Source organism: Pristiophorus japonicus, unplaced genomic scaffold (assembly GCF_044704955.1).
Source record: "Pristiophorus japonicus isolate sPriJap1 unplaced genomic scaffold, sPriJap1.hap1 HAP1_SCAFFOLD_834, whole genome shotgun sequence".
NCBI classification, from domain to species: Eukaryota; Metazoa; Chordata; class Chondrichthyes; family Pristiophoridae; genus Pristiophorus; species Pristiophorus japonicus.
Genome location: NW_027254756.1, coordinates 1,866 through 28,388, shown reverse-complemented (window position 1 = coordinate 28,388; position 26,523 = coordinate 1,866). Strand labels below are relative to the sequence as shown.

Genomic DNA, 26,523 nt, shown 5'->3' with positions numbered 1-26,523 from the left:
GAAGGAAAGAAGGGGAGGTAAATCTGGGAGTAGGGACTGAGGGACACCAAGCTTCAGTTTTAGAGCCTGCAGACTTCAGGAGGGGAAGAGTGAGTTCTGTAGTTTTAGGATCCAGGGAGCAAAGAAGGAATAAGGCACTTTACACAAATTGCTACTATTTCACCGTCCACTCCTCTCCCTCTCAAGAACGTGATGATTCTGGCTGGGTTCAGTTCTACACTCACTGGTACCCCTCCCCTGAAGGTGCTGACTCTGGCTGAGTTCAGTTCTACATTCACCAGTTTCTCTCCAGTATGTGACCCATGTGCCCAATCTCTATGTGTGAACCTCGACAGTGAGTGTTGACAGGCTATTCCACTGTCCTCAACTGAGGCCTCACATGTGCATTTTCCAGCAGGGTCACTGGACCCTCCTCCCAATGGCTCAGTGGGTACAGGTAACGCCCAGTGTGACGGAGTCCTAGGAACAGGAGGGGCCCAGGTTTAATCCTGTCTGCATATCCTCACCTTCCAATCCACTGTAAAAGCTGTTTATAAAAGTCATCACTAAGTAGGAACATAGGAACAGGAATAGGCAATTCAGCCCCTTGAGCCTGTTCCGTCATTCAATTAGATTGTGGCTGATCAGTATTTTAACTCCGTCTACCTGCTTTGGTTCCATCGCCATTAAACCCTTGCCTAAGAAGAATCTAACCACCTCAGTTTTAGAATTTTCAATTGGCCCCCAGCCTCAGCTTTATGGGGAACAGAGTTCTGGATTTCCACTAGGCTTTAAGAGCATAAGAAATAGGATATACTTTAACCATTAAAGACGCATAATGAGGGGAAATCAATCTATGTGCCTTTAACTAACAGCGACATGGAAAGTGGGAATTGAATGACCTTTAAACACCTGGTCCACTTGGCACTGAAGTGTCTGAAACTCATAATAGGAACTCCAGGGAATCAAAATACAGACAAATGTTAAATTATTTGATTGACAAAAGAAATCTCAATTTAACTTTTAAAAGATAAATTGTTTAACAGGGGTTCACACTGACTCACCTGACTGGCCGACTCAGGATCCACCCCTCAAGCACCGCAATTGGTTGCAGAACATGCTGAACCCTGGGCCCTCCGGCCTCTGAGCTCTCTTCCTATTGGTTCCCAGGGCAATCAATCACCACTCGCCAACATTACGCTGCCAGATGAAGTTGAGTCTCTCAGAGGAAGAAATAAAATGTGGCCGTGAATCTGAGTTAAGAAATAAAATTAGAGAAGCAAGATTAAATTTATAAACTAAACTATTTAAAATCAAATCAATTGCTGCATTTAATATATTCCTTTTGGGCCAAGTGGGAAACAAGTGATGTGTGGGCTGTGCAGAGTGTCTGTGCCCGGTTACACAGCGTGTCCCTGGCTCTCCACTCCAAGTGCACATGTTTCAGCTCACATCCAACTGACTGGATAAACCTCGCCTGTCTAAACCCCAGCACAGAAATATCAGCATTTGATGTTTAGTTACGCCATACCTTTATAAAACATGGTTAGGCCTCAGCTGATGCATTGTTCTTAATTCTGGGCATCACACTTTCAGAAGGCTGTCTATACCTTAGAGAGGGTGCAGAAGAGATTTACTAGAATGGTACCAAGGATGAGGGACTTATGTGGAGATACTGGAGAAGCTGCGGTTATTCTCCTTGGAGCAGAAATGGTTAAGAGGAGATTTGATAGAGTGTTCAAAATCATGAACGGTTTTAATAAATCAGATCAGCCATAATCTTATTGAATGGCGGAGCAGGCTCGAGGGGCCAAATAGCCTACGTTTTCTTATGTTCTTATCTCCCCTCTGGCTCATTTGCCAATTACACTAAATCTCTTGGTTACCAACCCTTCAGCCACTGTAGTTTCTCTTTTTTAATATTCATTCATGGAATGTGGGCATCACTGGGAAGGCAGGCATTTATTGCCCATCCATAATTACCCTCGAGAAGGTGGTGGTGAGCCGCCTTCTTGAAGCTCAGGGGCAGTTAAGAGTCAATCACATTGGTGTGGGTCTGGAGTCACATATAGGCCAGACCAGGTAAGGACGGCAGATTTCCTTCCCCAAAGGACATTAGTGAACCAGATAATCCAGGAGTTTTCATGGTCATCATTTCTGATAGCTTCATATTCCAGATTTCTTTAATTGAATTCCCCAGCTGCCAAGGTGGGATTTGAACTCTTGTAACCTGATCCATTAGTCCAGGCCTCTGGATTACTAGTCCAGTAACCCAGGGAGTGTCAGCCAGTGGCTCAGTGGCTAACACCCTCGCCTCTGAGTCAGGAGGTTGTAGTTTCAAGTCCCACTCTAGAGACTGGAGCACATAAATCTAGGCCGACACTGTAGTGCAGTACGGAGGGTATGCTGCACTGTTGAAGGCCCTCTGTTCTCTCAGGTGGGAGTAAAAGATCCCATGGCACTGTTTTGAAGAAGAGCTGGTCAATATTTATCCCTCAATCAACATCACTAAAACAGATTATCTGGTCATTATCATATTGCTGTTTGTGGAAGCTTGCTGTGCGCAAATTGCCAGCCACGTTTCCCACACTACAACAGTGACTACACTCCAAAAGTACTTCATTGGCTGTAAGGCACTTTGGGACATTGTGAAAAGCGATGTATAAATGCAAGTCTCTCTTTTCTTTCAGTAACGTCCCTTGGCACCCCAGGAAAAGAGTGAGCACTACAGAGGTACTGACCAGAATCTTCCAATCCTCCTGGGATACAGGGCTGGAGAATTGCAAATATTTGACACTTGATCAAAAAAGCGTTCAAGGATAAACCCAGCAACTACTGGCCAGTCAGTTTAACCTCTGTAGTGGGGAAGCTTTTAGAAATGATAATCCGGGTCAAAATTAACAATCACTATTATGGATTATTAAGGAAAGTCAGCACAGATTTGATAAAGGCAAATCATGTTATCCAACTTGATTGAGTTTCTGATGAGGTAACAGAGAGGGTTGATGAGGGCATTGCAGTTGATGTGATATACATGGACTTCCAAAAGGCGTTTGATAAAGCGCCACATAATAGGCTTGCCAGCAAAGTTGAAGCTCATGGAATAAACAGGATAGTGTCTGCATGGATACGAAATTGGCTAAGTGACAGGAAACAGAGAGTAGTGGTGAACGTTGTTTTTCGGACTGGAGGAAGTTATGCAGTGATGTTCCCCAAGGGTTGTTACTAGGACCACTGTTTTTCTTGATCTATATTAATGGCTTAGATTTGGGTGTGCAGGGCACAATTTCAAAAGGGTGCAGATAACAAAACTTGGAAGTATAGTGAACAAGTGCGGAAGATAGTAATTGACTTTAAGAGGGCATAGGCTGGTGAAATGGACGGACACGTGGCAGATTAAATTTAATGCAGAAAAGTGCGATTTTGGTAGGAAGAATGAGGAGAGGCAATATAAACTAAAGGTTACAAACCTGAAGGGGGTGCATGCGGGTATATGTGCACAAATCGTTGAAGGTGGCAGGACAGGTTGAGAAAGTGGTTAAAAAAAGCTTATGGGATCCTAGGCATCATAGAGGCATAATAATAATCACTTTACTTTATATAGCGCCTTTAACGTAGTAAAACATCCGAAGGTGCTTCACAACAGTGTTACAGACAAACAGATCAATTTGACACCAAGCCATAGAAGAAATGAAGGCAGACGATCAAAAGCTTGTTTAAAGAGGTAGGTTTTAACGAGCGTCTTAAAGGAGGAAAGAGAGGCACAGAGGTTTAGGGAGGGAGTTCCAGAGCTTAGGGCCCAGGCAACCGATGGTTGAGCAGTTATAATGAGGGATGTTCAAGAGGCCAGAATTTGAGGAGCGCAGACACCTTGTGGGGTTGTGAGGCTGAAAAAGATTAGAGAGATACAGAGGGGCATGTCCATGGAGTGATTTGTAAACAAGGATGTGAATTTTGAAATCGAGGTTGTTTAACTGGGAGCCAATGTAGGTCAGAAAGCACAGGGTGATGGGTGATCTTTACTTGGTGTGGGTTAGTACACGTGCTGCTGAGTTTTGGATGACTTCAAGTTCACATAGTGTGGAAGGCCGGCCAGGAGTGAGTTGGTGCAGTCAAGTCTAAAGGTAACAAAGGCATGAATGAGGGTTTCAGCAGCAGAAGAGCTGAGGCAGGGGCGGAGGCAGGCAATGTTATGGAGCTGGAAAAAGGCGATTTTAGTTATGCCGTGGATATGTGGCTGGAACCTCAAGAGTACAAAAGCAAGGAAGTTATGATGAACATTTATAAAACACTGGTTCGGCCTCAACTGGAGTATTGTGTCCAATTCTGGCCACCACACTTTAGGATGTGAAGGCCTTAGAGAAGGTGCAGAAAAGATTTACAAGAATTTTTCCACGGATGAGGAACTTCAGTGGATAGACTGGAGAAGCTGGAGTTGTTCTCCTTGGAACAGAGATGGTTGAGAGGAGATTTGATAGACCTGTTTAAAATCATGAAGGACCTGGACAGAGTGGATAGAGAGAAGCTGTTCCAATTGGCAGATGGGTCAAGAACCAGAGGACACAGATTTAAGGCGACTGGCAGAAGAACCAAAGGTGACACAAGAAAAATCATTTTTACGCAGCGAGTGGTTAGGATCTGGAATGCACGGCCTGAAAGAGTGGTGGAGGCAGACTCAATCACGACTTTCAAAAAGGAATTGGATAAGTGCCCTGTATCGGAAAGAAAAACATTTGAAGGGCTCGGGGGAAAGGTTGGGAGAGTGGCACAGGCGCGATGGGCCGAATGGCCTTCCGTGCTGTAACCATTCTCTGATTGTGTGAGCAGAACCACTCTGTTCCCTGACTCAATCTAAAGCCTTCCTGATTGTGAGCACCTCTGTTAAACCTGCCCTGCACCTTCACTGCTCCAAGTATAACCACCCCAGCTGCTGCAGCTTTACTCATGTCAATGGTCACCATCCTGCACCTGGTGGCCTTCCTGCACTAAGATGGTTGCCGCGCAAGCTCCCTGCGCTGCAGCGGATCAATGGGAAGTGCTGTGACGTCAGAGCAAGCCCCGCCCCTCTCGTTCCCTGCTCCCCGTGGCGGGCGGGCGGCCCTGCGTTGCCCAAAGATGGCGGTCGAACTCTTTCCCAATAAACCGTCATCTCTCTCCCCTCCACTCCGCCAGTAAACAAGACCCGTCGCCGCCCGAAGCTCTCCGGCAGCCACCACCCACTTACCTTTCGGTGGTACAAACCTCACTGCCCACAATATACACTAACGATTTGGATGAAGAAATTGAGTGTAATATCTCCAAGCTTGCAGATGACACTAAACTGGGTGGCGGTGTGAGCTGTGAGGAGGATGCTAAGAGGCTGCAGAGTGACTTGGACAGGTCAGGTGAGTGGGCAAATACATGGCAGATGCAGTATAATGTGGATAAATGTGAGGTTATCCATTTTGGGGGCAAAAACACGAAGGCAGAATATTATCTGAATGGTGGCAGACTAGAAAAAGGGGAGTTGCAACGAGACCTGGGTGTCATGGTACATCAGTCATTGAAAGTGGGCACGCAGGTACAGGAGGCGGTAAAGGAGGCAAATAGTATGTTGGCTTTCATAGCTAGGGGATTTGAATATAGGAGCAGGGAGGTCTTACTGCAGTTGTACAGGGCCTTAGTGAGGCCTCAACTAGAATATTGTGTTTAGTTTTGGTCTTCTAGTCTGAGGAAGGACATTCTTGCTATTGAGGGAGTGCAGCGAAGGTTCACCAGACTGATTCCTGGGATGGCTGGACTGTCATATGAGGAGAGACTGGATCAGCTGGGCCTTTATACACTGGAGTTTAGCAGGATGAGAGGGGATCTCATAGAAACGTATAAGATTCTGACGGGACGGGACAGGTTAGATGCGGGAACAATGTTCCCGATGTTGGGAAAGTCCAGAACCAGGGGACACAGTCTTAGGATAAGGGGTAGGCCATTTAGGACTGAGATGAGGAGAAACTTCTTCACTCAGAGAGTTGTTAACCTGTGAAATTCCCTGCCGCAGAGAGTTGTTGATGCCAGTTCATTGGATATATTAAGAGGGAGTTAGATATGGCCCTTACGGCTAAAGGGATCAAGGGGCATGAGAGAAAGCAGGAAAAGGGTACTGAGGTGAATGATCAGCCATGATCTTATTGAATGGCGGTGCAGGCTTGAGGGGCCGAATGGCCTACTCCTGAACCTAATTTCTATGTAAGTGAGTGGCCCAGCGCCTGCGCACAACTCCGCCTGCCTCACCCACTGCGGCTCACCGAACATCCGGGCCGCGAACGGAGCCCGCCGGCCAACTGCCCTCCCGCGCGCCGCCGTCACTCAGCCCGCAGCCAATGGCGAGGCCACGTGGGGCATCAGCCCGCGCTACTCTGCGCCAATCAGCGGCAGGGGGCGGGGCTACAGCAACAATCAATCAATCGGAGAAAAATACAGGGTGCGCTCTCCCTGAGGGGCAGGGTCACTGAGCCTGTTTATAGGGGCAGGGTCACGGAGCCTGTTTATAGGGGCAGGGTCACTGAGCCTGTTTATAGGGGCAGGGTCACTGAGCCTGTTTATAGGGGCAGGGTCACTGAGCCTGTTTATAGGGGCAGGGTGACTGAGTCTGTTTATAGGGGCAGGGTCACTGAGCCTGTTTATAAGGGCAGGGTCACTGAGCCTGTTTATAGGGGCAGGGTCACTGAGCCTGTTTATAGGGGCAGGGTCACTGAGCCTGTTTATAGGGGCAGGGTCACTGAGCCTGTTTATAGGGGCAGGGTCACTGAGCCTGTTTATAGGGGCAGGGTCACTGAGCCTGTTTATAGGGGCAGGGTCACTGAGCCTGTTTATAGGGGCAGGGTCACTGAGCCTGTTTATAGGGGCAGGGTCACTGAGCCTGTTTATAGGGGCAGGGTCACTGAGCCTGTTTGTAGGGGCAGGGTCACTGAGCCTGTTTGTAGGGGCAGGGTCACTGAGCCTGTTTAAAGGGGCAGGGACACTGAGCCTGTTTATAGGGGCAGGGTCACTGAGCCTGTTTATAGGGGCAGGGTCTTCTCTTCTGCCGCAGTCCCTCGGAGTCGAGGATCACTTGCTGCCACATTAAAAATGACAGCGATGGTCAGGAAAATGCTGGAGTCAATTATTAAAAATGAAATAGCAGCGCATTTGGAAAACAGTGACAGGCTCGATCCAAGTCAGCATGGATTTATGAAAGGGAAATCATGCTTGACAAATCGTGTTTTTTGCGGATGTAACTGTAGAGTGGACAAGGGAGAACCAGTGGATGTGGTGTATTTGGACTTTCAAAAGGCTTTTGACAAGGTCCCACACAAGAGATTGGTGTGCAAAATTAAAGCACATGGTATTGGGGGTAATGTACCGACATGGATAGAGAACTGGTTGGCAGACAGGAAGCAGACAGTTGGGATAAACGGGTCCTTTTCAGAATGGCAGGCAGTGACTAGCGGGGTACCGCAGGGCTCAGTGCTGGGATCCCAGCTATTTACAATCTACAATAATGATTTAGACGAAGGAATTGAATGTAATATCTTCAAGTTTGCAGATGACACTAAGCTAGGTGGCAGTGCGAGCTGCGAGGAGGATGCTAAGAAGCTGCAGGGTGACTTGGACAGGTTAGGTGAGTGGGCAAATGCATGGCAGATGCAGTATAATGTGGGTAAGTGTGAGGTTATCCACTTTGGTGGCAAAAACAGGAAGGCAGATTATCTGAATGGTGACAGATTAGTAAAAGGGGAGTTGCACCGAGACTTGGGTGTCATGATACATCAGTCATTGAGGTTGGCATGCAGGTACAGCAGGCAGTAAAGAAAGCAAATGGCATGCTGGCCTTCACAGCGAGGGGATTTGAGTATAGGAGCAGGGAGGTCTGGCTGTAGTTATACAGGGCCTTGGTGAGACCACACTTTGAGTATTGTGTGCAGTTTTGGTCTCCTAATCTGAGGAAGGATGTGCTTGCTATTGAGGGAGTGCAGCGAAGGTTCACCAGACTGATTCCCGGGATGGCAGGACTGACATATGAGGAAAAACTGGATCGGCTTGGCTTATACTTACTGGAATTTAGAAGAATGAGAGGGGATCTCATAGAAATGTATAAAATTCTGACGGGATTGGACAGGTTAGATGCAGGATAAATGTTCCCGATGTTGGGGAAGTCCAGAACTAGGGGTCACAGTCTAAGGATATGGGGTAAGCCATATAGGACCAAGATGAGGAGAAACGTTTTCACCCAGAGTTGTGAACCTGTGGAATTCTCTGCCACAGAAAGTTGTCGAGTCCAGTTCGTTGGACATATTCAAAAGGGAGTTTGATGTGGCCCTTACGGTTAAAGGGATCAGGGTGTATGGAGAGAAAGCAGGAATGGGGTACTGAAGTTGCTTGGTCAGCCATGATCATATTGAATGGTGGTGCAGGCTCGAAGGGTCAAATGGCCTGCTCCTGCACCTATTTTCTATGTTTCTATGAGTTCTCAGGTGACTGAAGAGTCCAATGCAGGAATTACAGTCTCTGTCACAGGTGAGGTAGAAGGTGGTTGAAGGAACGGGTGGATGGGGAGCCTGGGTTGTCGTGCGCTCCTTCCGCTGTCAGTGCTTGGCTTCAGCTTGCTCCCGGCGAAGAGACTCGAGCTGTTCAGCGCCTTCCCGGAAGCTTTCCTTCACTTAGGGTGGTCTTTGGCCAGGGATTCCCAGGTGTCGGTGGGGATGTTGCACTTTTTCAAGGCGGCTTTGAGGGTGTCACTGCCTGTTTAAATGGGCAGTGTCTCTGTTTAAATTTGCAGTGACTCTGTGTTTGTTTAAAGGGAGAGGGAGTGAAATTTTGCTACTTTGCATCTCGTGTTACTGCCCCCAGCTCACGAAATGGGGTGCAAGAGAGTTTGCGACTGGGCGCGGTGAGAACAGTGCTTTCCGCTAAAGTTGGCGGGAGTTTTGCAGTGACTCTGCTGCACTCCGTGATGCTGAAGTAATAACCATGCACAGCGCCCCAGACCAAAAATTGTCCCCCGCCCCCTGGTCCTGTGCCTGGCACTGACAACCACAGCTTCAGCAGTCGGGTTTCAGTCGGATGTCGGCTGGTAGAGCGCTACTTACAGGCACCGTAGTAATTCCCGCCTCCTGTATGGCTCAGAGATGTGGACCATGTACAGTAGACAGCTCAAGTCGCTGGAGAAATACCACCCACGATGTCTCGCAAGATCCTACAAATCTCCTGGGAGGACAGACTCACCAACATTAGCGTCCTCATCCAGGCCAACATCCCCAGCATTGAAGCACTGACCACACTCGATCAGCTCCGCTGGGCAGGCCACATAGTTCACATGCCAGACACGAGACTCCCAAAGCAAGCACTCTACTCGGAACTTGCCCACGGCAAACGAGCCAAAGGTGGGCAGCAGAAATGTTAGAAGGACACCCTCAAAGCCTCCCTGATAAAGTGTGACATCCCCACTGACACCTGGGAGTCCCTGGCCAAAGACCGCCCGAAGTGGAGGAAGAGCATGCGGGAAGGCGCTGAGCTCCTCAGTCTCGTCACCGAGAGCATGCAGACGTCAAGTGCAGGCAGCGGAAAGAGCGTGCGGCAAACCAGACTCCCCACCTACCCGTTCCTTCAACCACTGTCTGTCCCACCTGTGACAGAGACTGTGGTTCTCGTATTGGACTGTTCAGCCAACTAAAAACTCATGCTAAGAGTGGAAGCAAGTCTTCCTCGATTCCGAGGGACTGCCTAGGATGACTTACAGGCACCAGCATCTGGTTTACTTTTAGTCGCCCAATAATGCTTTCTTAGTTTCACATAGTCTATGTGCCCGTTTAAAGGGAGAGTCTCTGTGCCCATTTAAAGGGACAGTTTCTTTGGATTTTCTGATTACTTCAAACATTGGTATGCCCCACTTTGTGATTTGGAGAACAACAGGCAGTAATGTTTGCAGCAGTGACACCGAACCTCAATGCTCATATCAGCATCTTGGAAAAGATAAGAGGAAGGCTGCAAAGTCCAAAAGGACGTTGTTTGAATAGCCAAGGAAAAGCAAGAGGCAATGGGAAATCCTCATAGGGGACTCCATCATCAGGCACACAGACAGCACCCTATGTAGAGGCAAGGCTGTGTCAAGAGCAAACTTCTATTTTCCAGGAGCCAAGATAGCTGATCTCCAGGGTCGTGTGGATGAACTAATGAAAGGTGAGTGTCAGGATTCTGCAGTAGGTTTACATATTGGAACTAACGATATCATGGATAGAAGTCCATTTGTTTTGCAGGATTCCTACAAAAGCCTCATAGATGTCCTTCAGCAAAGGGGTGCAAGGGTAGTAGTCTCCGGGCTATTACCAGTCATGTCCAGATCGAGGGAGAGGAACAGGCAAATCCGTGGGATTCAACATTGGCTTCAGGACCTCTGCAAGAAGAAGCTTCACTTCATCAATAATCGGGAGGTGTTCAGCAAGGGGTTAGTGCAGATAAGTTCAAAGTTAGCCTTACTGCACGTGATAATTACATAGCAGCAAAGCATGAAGATAAACCAGTTAGGGAGCAAACAAGAATTAATAGATGTTAGATCTTTTAAATTGCTTTCATGTAAATGCAAAGGAGTGTTAGAAGCAAATTGTTAGAATTGCAATCCTGTGCTGTGTTGAAGAATTTAGACATTGTGTATTTCTCAGACATGACTAGATGACAATGATGGCACAGACATTCACCTAAAGGGCTACAAGGGTTTCAGAAAGGTTAGTGTAGGCCAAAGGGGAGGTGGGGTTGCTATTTTTATCAGTGAGAATCTAACAGCTTGAGAGAGACTTGATATTGCCTCATTAGGCACAGCTGAAGCTATCTGGGTTCAAGTGGACCAAGCTCACGGGCAGGGATTAATTATCGCTAATTGCCTGTATTTTTAATTGATCACTGCACTCTGGAATGGTTCCTGCAGATTGGAAAGAGTCCCCATTTTTAAAAAAGGTGACAATGCAGACCCAGGTAGCTATAGGCCCATCAGTTTGACATCAGTAATAGGTAAAACCCCAGACACCATGAAGTCTCATGGCTTCAGGTCAAGCATGGATAAGGAAACCTGCTGATTACCACCTACTGCCCCCCATCAGCTGATGAATCAGTACTCCTCCATGTTGAACACCACTTGGAAGAAGTACTGAGAGTAGCAAAGACACAGAATGTACTCTGGGTGGGGGACTTCAATGTCCATCATCAAGAGTGGCTCGGTAGCACCACAACTGTCCGAGCTGGCCCAGTCCTGAAGGACATAGCTGCCAGACTGGGCCTGCAGCAGGTGGTGAAAGAACCAACATGAGGGAAAAACCTATTTGACCTTGTCCTCACCAATCTACCTGTCGCAGATGCATCTGTCCATGACAGCATTGGTAGCAGCAACCACTGCACAGTCATTCTGGAGATGAACTCCCGTCTTCACACGGAGGACACCCTCCATTGTGTTGTGTGGCACTACCACCGTGCTAAATGGGGTATATTCAGAACAAATCTAGCAGCTCAAAACTAGGCATCCATGAGGCACTGTGGGCCATCAGCAGCAGCAGAATTGTATTCCACCACAATCTGTAACCTCATGGCCCGGCATATGCCTCACTCTACCATTACCATCAAGCCAGGGGAGCAACCCTGGTTGAATGAAGAGTGTAGAAGAGTATGCCAGGAGCAACACCAGACGTACCTGAAAATGAGGTGCCAACCTGGGGAAGCTGCAACACAGGACGACACGCATGTTAAAAAGTGGAAGCAGCATGTCATAGACAGGGCTAAGCGATCCCACAACCAACGGATCAGATTAAAGCTCTGTAGTCCAGCCACATCCAGTGGTGAATGGTGGTGGACCATGAAACAATTAACGGGAGGAGGAGGCTCTATGATTATCCCCATCCTCAATGATGGCAGAGCACAGCACGTGAGTGCAAAAGAAAAGGCTGAAGTGTTTACAACCATCTTCAGCCAGAACTGTCGAGTGGATGATCCATATCGGCCTCCTCCTGAGGTCCCCACCATCACAAAAGCCAGTCTTCAGCCAATTTGATTCACTCCACGCGATATCAAGAAACGGCTGAATGCACTGGATACAGCAAAGGCTATGGGCCCCGACAACATCCCGGCTGTTGTGCTGAAGATGTGCTCCAGAACTAGCCGTGCCTCTAGCCAAGCTGTTCCAGTACAGCTACAGCACTGGTATCTACCCAATATAGAAAACTGCCCAGGTATGTCCTGTCCACAAAAAGCAGGACAAATCCAATCCGGCCAATTACCGCTCCATCAGTCTACTCTCAATCATCAGCAAAGTGATGGAAGGTGTCGTCCACAGTGCTATCAAGCGGCACTTACTCACCAATAACCTGCTCACCGATACCCAGTTTGGGTTCCCCCAGGACCATCGGTTCCAGACCTCATTACAGCCTTGGTCCAAACATGGACAAAACAGCTGTATTCCAGAGGTGAGGTGAGAATGCCTGCTCTTGACATCAAGGCAGCATTTGACCGAGTGTAGCATCAAGGAGCCCGAGTAAAACTGGTCAATGGGAATCAGGGGAAAACTCTCCACTGGCTGGAGTCATACCGAGCACAAAGGAAAATGGTTGTGGTGGTTGGAGGTCAATCATCACAGCCCCAGGAGTTCCTCAGGGCAGTGGCCTGGGCCCAAACATCTTCAGTTGTTTTATCAATGACCTTCCTTCCAGAAGTGGGGATGTTCGCTGATGACTGCACAGTGTTCAGTTCCATTCGCAACTACTCAGATAATGGAGCAGTCCATACCCGTATACAGCAAGACCTGGACAACATTCAGGCTTGGGCTGATAAGGGGCAAGTAACATTCACGACACAAAAGTGCCAGGCAATGACTATCTCCAACAAGCGAGACACCACTGCCCCATAATATTCAATGGCATTACCATCGCCGAATCCCCTACCATCAACATCCTCGAGGTTACCATTGACCAGAAACTTAACTGGACCAGCCACATAAATACTGTGGCAACAAGAGTAGGTCAGAGGCTGGGTATTCTACGGCCAGTGTCTCACCTCCTGACTCCCCAAAGCCTTTCCACCATCTACAAGGCACAAGTCAGGAGTGTGATGGAATACTCTCCACTTGCCTGGATGAGTGCAACTGCGACAACACAAGCAGCTCGATACCATCCAGGACAAAGCAGCCCACTTTATTGGCACCCCATTGAACACCTTAAACATTCACTCCCTCCATCATCGACGTACCGTGGCTGCAGTGTTTACCATGTACAAGATGTACTGCAGCAACACGCCAAGGCTTCTTCAGCAGCACCTCCCGAACCCACGACCTCGACCACCTTGAAGGACAAGGGCAGCAGGCGCATGGCAACATCACCACCTCCATGTTCCCCTCCAAGTCACACACCATCCTGATTTGGAAGCATATCGCCATTCCATCATTGCCGCTGAGTCAAAATCCTGGAACTCCCTTCCTAACAGTACTGTGGGAGTACCATCACCACACGGACTGCAGCGGTTCAAGAAGGTAGCTCCCCACCATCTTCTCAAGGGCAATTATGGATGGGCAATAAATACATAGAAACATAGAAAAAAGGTGCAGTAGTCGTCTATTTCGCACTTCAAGCCTGCACCACCATTCAATATGATCATGGCTGATCATGCACCTTCAGTACCCCATTCCTGCTTTCTCTCCATACCCCTTGATCCCTTTAGCTGTAAGGGCCACATCTAACTCCCTTTTGAATATATCGAACGAATTGGCCTCAACAACTTTCTCTGGTAGAGAATTCCACAGGTTCACAATTCTCTGAGTGAAGAAGTTTCTTCTCATCTCAGTCCTAAATGGCTTACCCCTTATCCTTAGACTGTGACTCCTGGTTCTGGACTTCCCCAACATCGGGAACATTCTTCCTGCATCTAACCTGTCCAATCCTGTCAGAATTTTATATGTTTTGATCAGATCCCCTCTCATTCTTCTAAATTCCAGTGAATATAAGCCTAGTCGATCCAGTCTTTCTTCATATGTCAGTCCTGCCATCCCGGAATCAGTCTGGTGAACCTTCGCTGCACTCCCTCAATAGCAAGAATATCCTTCCTCAGATTAGGAAACCAAAACTGTACACAATATTCAAGGTGTGGCCTCACCAAGGCCCTGTACAACTGCAGTAAGCCCTCCCTGCTCCTGTGCTCAAATCCTCTCGCTATGAAGGCCAACATGCCATTTTCCGTTTTCACCGCCTGCTGTACCTGCAGACCAACTTTCAATGACTGATTAACCATGACACCCAGGTCTCGCTGCACCTCCCCTTTTCCTAATCTGTCACCATTCAGAAAATATTCTGCCTTCCTGTTTTTGCCACCAAAGTGGATAATCTCACATTTATCCACATTATACTGCATCTGCCATGCATTTGCCCACTCACCTAACCTGTCCAAGTCACCCTGCAGCCTCTTAGCATCCTCCTCACAGCTCACACTGCCACCCAGCTTGGTGTCGTCTGCAAACTTGGAGATATTACATTCAATTCCTTCGTCTAAATCATTAATGTATATTGTTAATAGCTGGGGTCCCAGCACTGAAACTTACGGTACCCCACTCGTCACTGCCTGCCATTCTGAAAAAAAACCCGTTTATTCCTAATCTTTGCCTCCAGTCTGCCAACCAGTTCTCTATCCACGTCAATACATTACCCCCAATAGAAGTGCTTTAATTTTGTACACTAATCTCGTGTGGGACCTTGTCAAAAGCCTTTTGAAAGTCCAAATACACCACATCCACTGGTTCTCCCTTGTCCACTCTGCTAGTTGCATCCTCAAAATTTTTTGGAAGATTTGTCAAGCATGATTTCCCTTTCATAAATCCATGCCGACTTGGACCGAGCCATTCACTGCTTTCCAAAGCCGCTGCTATTACATCTTTAATAATTGATTCCAACATTTTCCCCACTACCGATGTCAGGCTAACCGGTCTATCATTCCCTGTTTTCTCACTTCCTCATTTTTAAAAAAAGTGGTTTTACATTAACTACCCTCCAATCCACAGGAACTGATCCAGAGTCTATAGAATGTTGGAAAATGCCCACCAATGCATCCACTATTTCTAGGGCCACTTCCTTAAGTACTCTGTGATGCAGACTATCAGGCCCTGGGGATTTATCGTCCTTCAATCCCATCAATTTCCAGAACACAATTTCCTGACTAATAAGGATTTCCTTCAGTTCCCCCTTCTCGCTAGACCCTCGGTCCCCTGGTATTTCCGGAAGGTTATTTGTGTCTTCCTTAGTTTAGACAGAACCAAAGTATTTGTTCAATTGGTCTGCCATTTATTTGTTCTCCATTATAAATTCACCTGATTCTGACTGCAAGGGACTACATTTGTCTTCGCTAATCTTTTTCTCTTCACATATCTATGGAAGCTTTTGCAGTCAGTTTTTATGTTCCCGGCAAGCTTCCTCTCATACTCTATTTCCCCCCTCCTAATTAAACCCTTTGTCCTCTGCTGAATTCTAAATTTCTCCCAGTCCTCAGGTTTGCTGCTTTTTCTGGCCAATTTATATGCCTCTTGCTTGGATTTAACACTATCCCCTAATTTCCCTTGTTAGCCATGGTTGAGCCAACTTCCCCGTTTTATTTTTACGCCAGACAGGGATGTACAATTGTTGAAGTTCATCCATGTGATCTTTAAATGTCTGCCATTGCCTATCCACCGTCAACCCTTTAAGTATCATTCGCTAGTCTATCCTAGCCAATTCACATCTCATACCATCGAAGTTACCTTTCTTTAAGTTCAGGACCCTAGTCTCTGAATTAACTGTGTCACACTCCATCTTAATGAAGAATTCTGCCATATTATGGTCACTCTTCGCAAAGGGGCCTCGCACAACAAGATTGCTAATTAATCCTCTCTCATTACATAACACCCAGTCTAGGAAGGCCAGCTCTCTAGTTGGTTCCTCGACATATTGGTCTATAAAACCATCCCTTATACACTCCAGGAAATCGTCCTCCACTGTATTGGTTAACCCAATCTATATGTAGATTAAAGTCACCCATGATAACTGCTCTACCTTTATTGCACGCATCCCTTATTTCCTGTGTGATGCCAACCCCAACCTCACTACTACTGTTTGGTGGTCAGTGCACAACTCCCACTAGCGTTTTCTGCCCTTTGGTGTTCTGCAGCTCTACCTATACAGATTCCACATCATCCAAGCTAATGTCCTTCCTTACTATTGTGTTAATCTCCTCTTTAACCAGCAACGCTGACCTTACCAGTGATGCCTACATCAATTGAACGAATAAAAAAATGAATCAGACCCATCTGACCTCTCAAGTGGGTGTAAAAGATTCCATGACGTTATTTCGAAGAAAAAAATATCTCTCCGGTGTCCTGGTCAACATTTATCCCTCAACCAACATCACTAAAACAGAGGCTGTGAAAAGCATTTTATAAATACAAGTCTTCCTTTAACAAAGGAGAAACAGCTTTAAAATGGAACAGTCGATAACAGGACATCAATTAGCCTCCCCATGGAGAAATCAAGGAATCGATTCACTGTATGTAGGAAGCAAAGCTAATTTATTTGACAGTTGTTTGACAGAGGGAGCAGAAAAGATTTACAAGAATGATTAAGAAACATAGAAAATGAGTGTAGGAATAGGCCATTCCGCACTTCGAGCCTGCACCACCATCCAATAAGATCATGGCTGATCATTCCCTCAGTACCTCTTTCCTGCTCTCTCCATACCCCTTGATCCCTTTAGCCATAAGGACCATATCTAACTCACTCTTGAATATATCCAATGAACTGGCATCATCAACTCTCTGTGGTAGGGAATTCCACAGGTTAACAACTCTGAGTGAAGAAGTTTCTCCTCATCTCAGTACTAAAAGGCCCACCCCTTATTCTAAGACTGTGTCCCCTGGTTCTGGACTTTCCCATCATCGGGAACATTCTTCCCGCATCTAACCTGTCCAGTCCCGTCAGAATCTTGTAAGTTTCTATGAGATTCCCACTCATCCTTCTCAACTTCAGTGTATAAAGGCCCAGTTGATCCAGTCTACCCTCATATATCAGTCCCACCATCCCGGGAATCAGTCTGGTGAACCTTCGCTGCACTCCCTCAATAGCAAGAACGTCCTTCCTCAGATTAGGAGACCAAAATTGAACACAATATTCCAGATGAGGCCTCACCAAGGCCCTGCACAACTGCAGTAAGACCTTCCTGCTCCTATACTCAAATCCCCTAGCTATGAAGGCCAACATACCATTTGCCGCCTTCACCGCCTGCTGTACTTGCATGCCAACTTTCAATGACTGATGAACCATGACACCCAGGTCTCGTTGCACCTCCCCCTTTCCTAATCTGCCGCCATTCAGATAACATTCTGCCTTTGTGTTTTTGCCCCCAAAGTGGATAACCTTACATTTATCCACATTATACTGCAACTGCCATGCATTTGCCCACTCACTTAACCTGTCTAAGTCACCCTGCAGCCTCTTAGCATCCTCCTCACAGGTCACACCGCCACCCAGTTTAGTGTCATCTGCAAACTTGGAGATATTACCCTCAATTCCTTCATCCAAATCATTAATCTATATTGTAAATAGCTGAGGTCCCAGCACTGAGCCCTGTGGCACCCCACTAGTCACTGCCTGCCATTCTGAAAAGGACCTGTTTATTTCCACTCTTTGCTTCCTGTCTGCCAACCAATTCTCTATCCACGTCAGTACATTACCCCCAATACCATGTGCCTTAATTTTTCACAGCAATCTCTTGGGTGGGACCTTGTCAAAAGCCTTTTGAGAGTCCAAATACACCACATCGACTGGTTCTCCCTTGTCCACTCCACTAGTTACATCCTCAAAAACTTCCAGAAGATTTGTCAAGCATGATTTCCATTTCATAAATCCATGCTGACTTGGAACAATCCTGTCACTGCTTTCCAAATGCACTGCTTTCATCTTTAATAATTGATTCCAACATTTTCCCCACAACTGATGTCAGGCTAACCGGTCTACAATTACCCGTTTTCTCTCTCCCTCCTTTTTTAAACAGTGCTGTTACATTAGCTACCCTCAAGTCCATAGGAACCGATCCAGAGTCGATAGACTGTTGGAAAACGACCACCAATGCATCCACTATTTCTATGGCCACTTCCTTAAGTACTCTGGGATACAGACTATCAGGCCCTGGGGATTTATCGGCCTTCATAGAAAAACATAGAAAATAGGTGCAGGAGCAGGCCATTCAGCCCTTCTAGCCTGCACCGCCATTCAATGAGTTCATGGCTGAACATGAAACTTCAGTACCCCCTTCCTGCTTTCTCGCCATAACCCCTGATCCCCCGAGTAGTAAGGACTTCATCTAACTCCCTTTTGAATATATTTAGTGAATTGGCCTCAACTACTTTCTGTGGTAGAGAATGCCACAGGTTCACCACTCTCTGGGTGAAGAAGTTTCTCCTCATCTCGGTCCTAAATGGCTTACCCCTTATCCTCAGACTGTGACCCCTGGTTCTGGACTTCCCCAACATTGGGAACATTCTTCCTGCATCTAACCTGTCTAAACCCGTCAGAATTTTAAACGTTTCTATGAGGTCCCCTCTCATTCTTCTGAACTCCAGTGAATACAAGCCCAGTTGATCCAGTCTTTCTTGATAGGTCAGTCCCGCCATCCCAGGAATCAGTCTGGTGAATCTTCGCTGCACTCCCTCAATAGCAAGAATGTCCTTCCTCAAGTTAGGAGACCAAAACTGTACACAATACTCCAGGTGTGGCCTCACCAAGGCCCTGTACAACTGTAGCAACACCTCCCTGCCCCTGTACTCAAATCCCCTCGCTATGAAGGCCAACATGCCATTTGCTTTCTTAACCGCCTGCTGTACCTGCATGCTAACCTTCAATGACTGATGTACCATGACACCCAGGTCTCGTTGCACCTTCCCTTTTCCTAATCTGTCACCATTCAGATAATAGTCTGTCTCTCTGTTTTTACCACCAAAGTGGATAACCTCACATTTATCCACATTATACTTCATCTGCCATGCATTTGCCCACTCACCTAACCTATCCAAGTCACTCTGCAGCCTAATAGCATCCTCCTCGCAGCTCACACTGCCACCCAACTTAATGTCATCCGCAAATTTGGAGATACTGCATTTAATCCCCTCATCTAAATCATTAATGTACAATGTAAACAGCTGGGGCCCCAGCACAGAACCTTGCGGCACCCCACTAGTCACTGCCTGCCATTCTGAAAAGTACCCGTTTACTCCTACTCTTTGCTTCCTGTCTGACAACCAGTTCTCAATCCACGTCAGCACACTACCCCCAATCCCATGTGCTTTAACTTTGCACATTAATCTCTTGTGTGGGACCTTGTCGAAAGCCTTCTGAAAGTCCAAATATACCACATCAACTGGTTCTCCTTTGTCCACTTTACTGGAAACATCCTCAAAAAATTCCAGAAGATTTGTCAAGCATGATTTCCCTTTCACAAATCCATGCTGACTTGGACCTATCATGTCACCATTTTCCAGATGCACTGCTATGACATCCTTAATAATTGATTCCATCATTTTACCCACTACTGAGGTCAGGCTGACCGGTCTATAATTCCCTGTTTTCTCTCTCCCTCCTTTTTTAAAAAGTGGGGTTACATTGGCTACCCTCCACACCATAGGAACTGATCCAGAGTCAATGGAATGTTGGAAAATGACTGTCAATGCATCCGCTATTTCCAAGGCCACCTCCTTAAGTACTCTGGGATGCAGTCCATCAGGCCCTGGGGATTTATCGGCCTTCAATCCCATCAATTTCCCCAACACAATTTCCCGACTAATAAAGATTTCCCTCAGTTCCCCCTCCTTACTAGACCCTCTGACCCCTTTTATATCCGGAAGGTTGTTTGTGTCCTCCTTAATGAATACCGAACCAAAGTACTTGTTCAATTGGTCTGCCATTTCTTTGTTCCCCGTTATGACTTCCCCTGATTCTGACTGCAGGGGACCTATGTTTGTCTTTACTAACCTTTTTCATTTTACATACCTATAGAAACTTTTGCAATCCGCCTTAATGTTCCCTGCAAGCTTCTTCTCGTACTCCATTTTCCCTGCCCTAATCAAACCCTTTGTCCTCCTCTGCTGAGTTCTAAATTTCTCCCAGTCCCCAGGTTCGCTGCTATTTCTGGCCAATTTGTATGCCACTTCCTTGGCTTTAATACTATCCCTGAATTCCCTAGATAGCCACGGTTGAGCCACCTTCCCTTTTTTATTTTTACGCCAGACAGGAATGTACAATTGTTGTAATTCATCCATCCCATCAATTTCCCTAACACAATTTCCCGCTTTATAAGGATATCCTTCAGTTTCTCCTTCTTATTAGATCCTCGGTCCCGTTGTATTTCCGGAAGGTTATTTGTGTCTTCCTTTGTGAAAACAGAACCAAAGTATTTGTTTAACTGGTCTGCCATTTCTTTGTTCCCCATTATAAATTCACCCGAATCTGACTGCAAGGGACTTACGTTTGTTTTCACTAATCTTTGTCTCTTCACATATCTATCGAAGCTTTTGCAGTCAGTTTTTATGTTCCGAGCAAGCTTCCTCTCATTCTCTATTTTCCCCCTCCTAACTAAACTCTTTGTCGTCCTCTGCTGAATTACAAAATTCTCCAAGTCCTCAGGTTTGCTGCTTTTTCTGGCCAATTTATATGCCTTTTACTTGGATTTAACACTATCCTTAATTTCCCTTGTTAGCCATGGTTGAGCCACCTTCCCAGTTTTATTTTTACTCCAGACAGGGATGTACAATTGTTGAAGTTCATCCATGTGATCTTTAAATGTTTACCATTGCCTATCCACCGTCAACCCTTTAAGTATCACTTACCAGTCTATTTTAGCCAATTCACGTCTCATACCATCGAAGTTACCTTTCCCCAAGTTCAGGACCCGAGTCTCTGAATTAACTGTGTCACTCTCCATCTTAATAAAGAATTCTACCATATTATGGTCACTCTTCCCCAAGAGGCCTCGCACAAGATTTGCGGGATGAGGGACTTCAGTTACATGGATAGACTGGAGAAGCTGGAGGTCTTCTTGGAACAGAGAGGTTGAGGGGAGATTTGATAAAATCATGAGGGGTCTGGACAGAGTAGAGAGAAAATATTCCCATTGGCAGAAGGGTCGAGAACCAGAGGACACAGATTAAAGGTGATTGCCAAAAGAACCAAAGGCGACATAAGAAAAAACTTTTTTTATGCAGCGAGTGGTTAGGATCTGGAATGCACAGCCTGAAAGGCTGGTGGAGACAGATTCAATCGTGGCTTTCAAAAAGTGAATTGGATAAGTACCGGAAATAAAGCATTTGCAGGGCTACGGGGAAAGGGCAGGGGAGTGGGACTAGCTGAAGTGCTCTTGCAGAGAGCCGGCACGGGCTCGACGGTCCAAAAGGCCTCCTTCTCTGCTGTAACCATTCTATGATATCCAAAAAATTAAACTCCAGCCCAGGTGTAGGGATTAATTACACCAGCGGCAACAAACCCCAACTGAACGAGTGAACATGGTTCAGTCTGGGATGTGATTAACGGCAACAATAACAGCAGAGTCCAACCCCTGCAGTCCCCTGTGAATTCGCTGGTGTGTCAGGAGGTCACATGATCGAGTGAATCCCTTCCCACATTCAGAGCAGATGAACGGTCTCTCCCCAGTGTGAATGCGTTGGTGTGTCAGCAGGGTGGATGAATCAGTGAATCCCTTCCCACACTCGGAGCAGGTGAACGGCCTCTCCCCAGTGTGAACTTGCTGGTGTGCCAGCAGCTGGGATGATCGAACGAAACCCTTTGCACATTCAGAGCAGATGAACGGTCTCTCCCCAGTGTGAATGCGTTGGTGCGTCAGCAGGTTGGATAAACAAGTAAAGCCCTTCCCACACTCGGAGCAGATGAATGGCCTCTCCCCAGTGTGAGTGCATAGGTGTGCCCGTAGGCTGGAAGACTGAGTGAAGCCCTTCCCACACACGGGACAGGTAAATGGTTTCTCCCCAGTGTGAATACGCTGGTGTGCTAGCAGGTGGGATGAACGAGTGAATCCCATCTCACACACTGAGCAGGTGAACGGCCTCTCCCCAGTGTGAATACGCTGGTGTGCTCGCAGGTGGGATGAACGAGTGAATCCCTTCCCACACACAGGACAGATGAATGGCCTCTCCCCAGTGTGAACTCGCTGGTGTACTCGCAGGTGGGATGACCGAGTGAATCCCTTCCCACACACGGGGCAGATGAACGGCCTCTCTCCGTTGTGACTGCGTCGATGAGTTTCCAGCTCAGATGGGTAATTGAATCCCTTCCCACAATCCCCACATTTCCACGGTTTCTCCATGGTGCAGGTGTCCTTGTGTCTCTCCAGGATGGACGATCAGTTGAAACCTCGTCCACACACACAATACATGAACGGTTTCTCCCCACTGTGAATAGTGCGATGTTTTTTCAGGCTGTGTAACTGGTTAAAGCTCTTTCCACAGTCAGTGCACTGGAACACACTCACTTGGGTGTATGTGTCTCGTGCTTTTCCAGTCACACTAACGTTGAAAATCTTTTCCCACATCCAGAACAGACAAACGTTTCTCCTTCCAAATTCAAAGGCCGATGATATACAGGTGAATCGAGTGACTATGTCAGATCTCGATATGATTGGCTTGAGTTTCCCGTCTGCAAATCCTCCTTTTCTAATATCCTGTAAAAGGAGTTTACAAAAGTCAGCACTGGAAGTGCAGGATAGAAATTGAGGACAGACAATCCTAGTTTCAATGGAACATTCTTTCCTCTCTTGTTCCCCCAAAGCTGTAAATTCCCATCCCACACACTCTCCCTCCTCCCGGTGCTGAAATCCAAACTCATCGCACCACCTCCATCATTTCTTTCTTCCTCTGCTGTTTTCTCACTCCCTCTTCTCTGGTTGAGTTCAGTTCTACATCCCTAGTGTGTCAAACATGGGACCTGTGGGCTCATATTCGGGGCCTGAGGCCTACACCAGGTGTTCATGAAGTTGCCCAGCCCACCCAGGGGTCCAATTCCTCCGCTGAGCCCACAAGCTCCTACCGACTCGCGGAACATCTCTTCCGCTTCAGACCACCTCCACCACTGGCACTGCGCCTGCTCAGAGCACAGCCCGGTCCCACGTCCGGGCTCCTGTTGTCATTGATAGAGCACTTTACCCCTGCGCGGGGGATTCTGGCTACAGAAGTAAACGTTGCAACATTTGGTAGTGAAATGGGTTGATTCAGGACAGACAGCAGGGATTATTGCAAGAAATAACACAGTGCAGTGAGAAAGGAAATGCAGTGGATGTTGTGTAGATGGATTGTCAAAAGGTGTTTGATAAGGTGCTGGACAGGAGGCTTGTTGATCAAATTAAGGCTCACGGTATTAAAGGGAGTGGGGCCGCGTGGAGAGGAAGTTGGGTAAAGGGCAGAAAACAGAGAGTAATGGTTAATGGATGTTCTTCAGACTGGAGGGATGTAAACAGTGGTGTTCCCCAGGGTCAGTGTTGGGACCATTGCTCTTAATATAGAGAAATGATCTGGACTAAAGTATAAACACATAAGAATTAGAATCAGGAGTAGGCCATTAGTCTCCTCAAACCTGCTCTGCCATCCAAGACCATACTGATTCATCAATTGATCCACCGCTACGAAAATCAATAATAAGAATAAAACCGGACAGACCACCCGGCATCGACCTCCGCCCCGGTTACGGACACGACAACGGCACACCCAGCCCAGTCTTTCCCACCAACATCTGGGGACTTGTGCCAAAATTGGGAGAGATGTCCCAGACTAGTCAAGCAACAGCTTGACATCGTCATACTCACAGAATCATACCTTTCAGCCAATGTCCCAGATTCCTCCATCACCATCCCTGGGTATGTCCTGTCCCACTATCAGGACAGACCCACCAAGGGTGGCAGCACAGTAGCATGCAGTCGGGAGGGTGTGGCCCTGGGACTCCTCAACATTGACTCCAGACCCCATCAAGTCTCATGGCTCGAGGTCAAGCATGGGCAAGGAAACCTCCTGCTGATTACCACCCACCGCCCTCCCTCAGCTGATGAATCAGTGCTCCTCCATGTTGAACACCACTTGGAAGAAGCACTGAGAGTAGCAAGGTGCACAGAATGTACTCTGGGTGGGTGACTTCAATGTCCATCAAGATTGGCTCAGTAGCACCACTGCGGACCGAGCTGGCCGAGTCCTGAAGGATATAGCTGCCAGACTGGGCCTGCAGCAGGTGGTGAGAGAAACAACACGAGGGGAAAAACCTACTTGCGCCCATCCCTTCGGAAAGGGCACGAGAGCGGAAGCAGCAGTAAGCCTACAAAGGGCGTGAGTCAGCCGAGCAGACAGCCGAAACAGCACCAAGTGACCTGGGAGGGTAAGAAGTAAAAAGATTCAAAGTGAAGATGTCACAGGAAAGCAGGGAAGTGATTGGTTGGTCAGTTTTTCTCTCTTTTCTTGGGCATTGGTTTAAATTAAGAGCTGGGATTAAAAATCTAAACTTTATAACGTGAAAACTTAATTAAATCCATTCGAGATGGCAGGGCAGCGATGTGTTACTGCTGCTACATGTGGGAGCTGGTTGACCCCATTGAGGTCCACGGCGACCACATCTGCAGTAATTTTTGGCTGCTCGAGGAATTTCGGCTCCGCGTTGATGAGCTGGAGTCCGAGCTGCAGACACTGCGACACATCAGGGAGGGGGAGACTTACCTGGACCCTGTGTTCCAGGAGGCTGTCACACTCCTTAGATTAATTAATTCAAATTTGGTCCGTGGTCAGGGACAGGAGGGTGTGACTACGAGCGAGGCAGCTGTGGGGACCCAGGAGGTAGTGATGGAGGAGCCTCAGCCCTTGCAATTGTCCAACAGGTACGAGATTCTTGCTCCCTGTTTGGACGAGGGCAGGGACTGCAGGGAGGATGAGCAAACTGACCACAGCGCCGTGGTACAGGGGGCCATTCAATGGGGGGAGTAAAAATAAATGCTGTAGTGGTAGGAAAGAGTATATTTCGGGGGATAGATACTGTTCTCTGCAGCCGAGAGTGGGAGTCCCGAAGGTTGTGTTGCCTGCCTGGTGCCAAGGTTAAGGACATCTCCTCTGGGCTGGAGAGTGGGAGTGAGGGAAGATCCAGTTGTCGTGGCCCATGTAGGGACCAATGACATAGACAGAACAAAGAAAGAGGTTCTGCTGAGGGATTTTGAGCAGCTAGGGGCTAAATTAAAAAGCAGAACCACAAAGGCAATAACCTCTGGATTACTACCCGAGCCACGAGCAAATTTGCATTGGGTAAATAAGATCAGAGAGATGGACATGTGGTTCAAAGACCAGTGTGGGAGAAATGGGTTTCGGTTCATGGGGCACTGGCACCAGTACTGGGGGGGGGGGGGGGGTGGGGGGAAGAGGGTTCAGGTGAGCAGAAATTTAAAAAGTCAAAGAGCAAGGAGAAGGCAATAGAGCAGGGTAGCGGTGGGGGAAATGATAACCAGACTGTGACAGGAAGGGACAGAATGTATAAAATAAGAGTATAACAGAAAGTAGGGTCAAAGCAGGTAAAAGTGGTAAAAAGACAAAATTAAAAGCTCTTTATCTGAATGCTTTCACATTCGTAACAAGATAGATGAGTTGACAGCACAAATAGATACAAATGGGTATGATCTGATAGCCATTACAGAAACGTGGTTGCAAGGTGACCAAGGCTGGGAACTGAATATTCAGGGGTATTTAACAATTCAGAAGGATAGACAGAAAGGAAAAGGTGAGGTAGCTCTGTTAATAAAGGATGAGATCAGTGCAGTAGTGAGAAATGATATTGGCTCAGAAGATCAAGATGTAGAATCAGTTTGAGTGGAGATAAGAAATAATAAGGGGAAGAAGTAACTGGTGGGTGTAGTCCATAGGCCCCCTAACAGTTGGACGGTGTATAAATCAAGAAATAATGGAGACTTGTAAGAAAGGTACGGCAATAATCATGGGCGTCTTTAATCTTCATATTGATTAGACAAATCAAATTGGCCAAGGTAGACTTGAGGAAGAGTTTATAAGTGTGTATCCGGGATGGTTTCCTTGAACAGTAAGTTGAAGATCCAATCAGGGAGCAGGCTATCTTAGATCTGGTACTGTGTAATGAGACAAGATTAATAAATTATCTCATAGTAAAGGATCCTCTAGGAAAAAGTGATCATAACATGGTTGAATTTCAAATTCAGTTGGAGGGTGAGAAAGTCAGACCTCAAACCAGTGTCCTGATTCTAAATAAAGGCGACTACAAAAGGTATGAAAGCAGAACTGGGGATGTTCGCTGATGACTGCACAGTATTCAGTTCAATTCGAAACTCCTCAGATAATGGAGCAGTCCATGCCCGCTTGCAGCAAGACCTGGACAACATTCAGACTTGGTCTGATAAGTGGCAAGTAACATTTGTGCCACACGAGTGCCTGACAACGACTATATCCAACAAGTGAGAGTCTAACCACCGCCCCTTAACATTCAATGGCAT

At 47.0% G+C, this 26,523-nt stretch overlaps 1 protein-coding gene across 2 annotated transcripts in view; it reads right to left on the bottom strand.

The window, feature by feature from the left end:
* The window catches only part of LOC139257416 (zinc finger protein 34-like), a 43,584-nt gene extending 22,036 nt beyond the window's left edge, over positions 1-21,548 (bottom strand). Inside the window, exons 1-2 of one of the 2 annotated variants that reach the window (XM_070874458.1) lie at positions 20,861-21,548; positions 1,044-1,232 (exon numbers count right to left, since the gene is read on the bottom strand). The gene's annotated coding sequence lies outside the window, so the exon portion shown is untranslated. Of the gene's footprint in view, positions 1-1,043; positions 1,329-20,860 lie in introns of those variants that run through there. The other variant, XM_070874457.1, reaches the window with a different exon arrangement.
* Positions 21,549-26,523: the final 4,975 nt, after the last annotated feature.